Genomic DNA, 4,066 nt, shown 5'->3' with positions numbered 1-4,066 from the left:
TGTTGCACTTATTGTATTCATATTAGTTTGTTGCACTTATTGTATTCGTATTAGTTTTAGATGCTTGTTTAAAATAGGAGATGCACTAATTATATACTGATGTTGAATACACTTATTGTAAGTCGCTTTGGTTAAAAGCATCTGCTAAATGACTGTAATGTAATCTAATGTAATGTCTATAGCATTATATTTGATATCCTGAGAGGCCCTAGAGCAGGGGTGCCCACACTTTTTCAGCTTGCGAGCTACTTTTCAAATTACCAAGTCAAAATGATCTACCTACATTAAAAATGTTGAATATCTATTTATTTATATATATATATATATACTGAGTATACTTTATATTTACAATATATGTTAACTGCATGAACCCTTATGGCACAATACAATTCTGTACATGTTTGGTCATTACCTTACTCTGATGACTTGCACTGAATGGGATTGGCCAGAGTTGCATAGTCCGGACAGTAGCTGCTGGTAGCCAGCCTCAAGCAGACTTCAAATGATCATCAGTCATGGTGGAACGGTGTATGGACTTAATGTTCTTCATGTATGAAAAGGCTGACTCACATAAATAAGTAGAGCCGAATAATGCAGTCAAGAAGGTATCACATGTCCTCATGTTTGGGTACTTTTCCTCTGTGAGAAAACTGTCCATGAGCCCTGGACTTCAGGTGAATGTCAGCTTGCAGTGTCAGAATCTCATCCTCCACTCCAGACGAGTTCAGGTGAAACAGCGTGGCAATTTTTGATGCGAGTGAATCAACCTCAATATCTTCCCGAAATGTGCAGCACATAAGTGTAGCAACTGGCTCGAGTAAAGCAACGTCTCGAAAGCGTTTGTCGAACTCTGACAGACACTTGTCAATCTGCTCTGTGTAGCGCGCACTGTCAAGTTACGCGCACGTCTTCCGTTGAGTCTCCAGCTCTGACGCGAGGTTTTGGACGTTTCCCAAATCATGGCGCTTTAGCTTTAGCTTCTTTAGTAGAAATAAATTGGAAGGCTAACTAATTAGCTCGCCGGAGTTTTGCAGTAGCGCATACGTGGTGACCCGTGTGTTAGAAAATCAAGTGGCAAATGCCATGCGGACATCTAATTTTTTTGAATGGCATGCGATCTACCCGCACTACCTCCGCGATCGACTGGTCGCGATCGATTTATTGGGCACCCCTGCCCTAGAGTCCTTCACACTTGGCTGTTAAGATAAGATGAAGACCTTGATGATGGTCCCTATTGCCATAATAAATAGTCTTGATCAAGGGTTACACACACTGTTTTGCCTTCTCCCTCTGCTGGAGTGAATATGTGGAATTCTGCTTGATGTGGAGCAAACTGTATTGCAGTCAGGAGAGATAAGTCAGATGAATTATTTGTCAACAACAGATGATATGTGATAATAAAGTCTTGACAGAGTCTTTGGCGCTTGGACTCTACAGGGACGTCTCAAGGGGCGTGTGCCCTGAGCAGCAGCAAGCTAAATCCCCCTGTAGAGTCCAGACACTGGTGGTGGTGGCTGATGAGGCTGCTGGATCTGCAAGACTGGGTGGAGATGGGGAGGTGGAGGGGTGCATAACAACAACATGAACGTATTAAAGGTACAGAGCAGCAAGATGATAGGCTAAGGATGTAATTGTTTAGTTGTGCTTTTGGATAGAGGAGACCAGCTGATCTAAACAGCTGATATCATGATTGACAGCCCTGAGAAATGAAACTCTAAGTGAGCATGCATGAGAAGTGACCGGCAGATGTATGATAAATAAACTACGGGCTAAGGCATGCAAGAGTACAGTCTTCCTGCCTGAACTTACGCTAGAGCTTCATTAAGTTTAGCAAATGTGATGTTACATGAAGTTTCTGCTATGACTGTGTCCAATCTATACATGCTGTACCAAGATCTACTCTGAATTCAGATCTGTGTATAATAAACACATATCAAGTTGGTTCCATTAGTCAGTGAAGATTGACCAAAACAAACGTATTGCATTGCAGCATTGATAATATTAGTGTCTGTTATCTCAGCATTTAAAAGTCTACTGATGAGCAGAGATGATCAGATAAAGAGCTGCATGCTGACCTTTAACTAGAGATCCAGACCAAACTAGAAAATTCCTAAAGAAATTTTGACAGTGTGGCTTCTACTGCCCGAAGAAATCGCAATATATACACACGCCAATGTTACCGGTAGTGTCGTTCAGGTTCAATTGAGATAGCGCTACTCTCTTTTCTGCATTTTAGATTCATACTCTTGGATTGAATCTTGTATTTGTGGGGCTTTTATTTTGAAAGGGTGGGACTGGGTGGGTGAGAGAGGGGGAGAGGAGACAGAATCATAATGTTTGACACTAAAATGAGAGGCTTCATCACAAGCATTCCAGTTAGAATTCATTCTGTGGGGCTTTTAATTTGAAATGGGGGGGGGGGGAGAAGTCCTCTAAAAATATCTAAGATCTGAATGACTGTATGATAAAGAGAGACACAGAGAGGGAGAGAGAGAGAGACAGAAAGAGAGACAGAGAGGAGAGAGAGACAGAGTGAGAGAGTGAGACAGGCAGACAGGAGTCCTCTAAAAGTCTCCAAGACCTGAATGACTGTATGAGAGAGACACACACACACAGAGAGAGAGAGAGAGAGAGAGAGAGAGGGAGAGAGAGAGAGAGAGAGAGAGATAGAGGGAGAGGAGTGTATGTGCGTGTGTGTCTCAGTGCCTCTGTGTGTTTATCAACATCACTAATGAGCTCATATAAACACCTGTGTGCTTGGGTGCATGTTGATGATTGGAGCACCTGTGTGTTAGAGGCTAATTAAGAGAGAGTGAACAGTGATTTTCAACAAAACTACCTGTAAAACATATGCCCTTTATACCAAAACCATGAGACTAATCAATAAAATATCGATACCGTGAGAGAGATAAGACTCTGGCAAACGCGGAGATGTGTTTTTTATGTTTGTGGTCTTAAAAATGTGAGCTGGAGCGCAATATGCAAAACTGGTACCGTCTGCTTTCTTTGAGAAATGAGTGGTGAGATTTAACATGGAGTCTAATGGAGCAGTTGGTTGGAGTTCATGTCGCTCTGCGGCTCTTTGAGCCACATGTGTAAGTCCGTTGGATTCCACAGACATCTGTGTGAGACAGCACAACATTTCCAAGCTTTTTGGCCAAAATGGTGTATAAAGAGTAAAAATTGTGGGAGCTAGAGCAATTTGTTTGGAAAAATCACAGAATATTTTCCTGCTCTGCTCCACTCTGACAGTTATGCTCTCACTCTAGCTCTTAACGAGCTGCGCAATACACACCCATTATAAAATCTGAAACAGACCCAAAATGTTCCTGAAACTTAATCTGTGACTTCATGAAAACTGTGATGGCTATCAAAATGTCCCTTTGGCTCAATAAAGTGCAGCGTTTTGTCTACGTTTTAAACTTTGAATCATATTTCTACGTTAAAATATGGCTAGTCAATATGGGCCCAAATTTAAGTGTTTTTTTTAGCTCTCTTCACGCCGAAACCCCATTCAAGTCAATGGAGAAACTTTGCTCAGTTTTTGGGGATTTTCGGGAATTTTCGGGAAAACCGCTTTGGCGAATCTCTCCGAAAAATAGATAGTACACTATTCTCGATCAGGCCGCACGTTTTGATGTATTTTTCACGCCGCTGTTGGCAATGCTGTGTGAGGAGAAGCGTGCCAAACTTCATTTTGCTCCGTTTTTCGGGGTTTTCCGGGATTTTCGGGAAAACCGCTGGGCGAATCTCTCCGAAAAATAGTTTCCACGCTATTCCCGATCAGGCCGCACGCTTTGATGTATTTTTCACGCCGCTGTTGGCAACGCTGTGTGAGGAGAGGCGCGCCAAACTTTTGGATAAAGCTGATTATTATGATTAAGCCCGATGGATAATATACAGTGTGCTTTGGCACAGGCAGTTTTACTGCCTTGTGCCACAAAGCCACACTGAACTAAGAGGTTACTTGAACTTTTCCCACATCACCATGAGCTGTCAGCACTGACTGTACAAACACCACATGTTGCACACTGTATATATATAAAATATATATGTATATATATAT

Source organism: Anarrhichthys ocellatus, unplaced genomic scaffold (assembly GCF_004355925.1).
Source record: "Anarrhichthys ocellatus isolate YVR2014 unplaced genomic scaffold, GSC_Weel_1.0 scaffold85, whole genome shotgun sequence".
NCBI lineage: Eukaryota > Metazoa > Chordata > Actinopteri > Perciformes > Anarhichadidae > Anarrhichthys > Anarrhichthys ocellatus.
Note: the sequence above shows the minus strand (reverse complement) of the source record.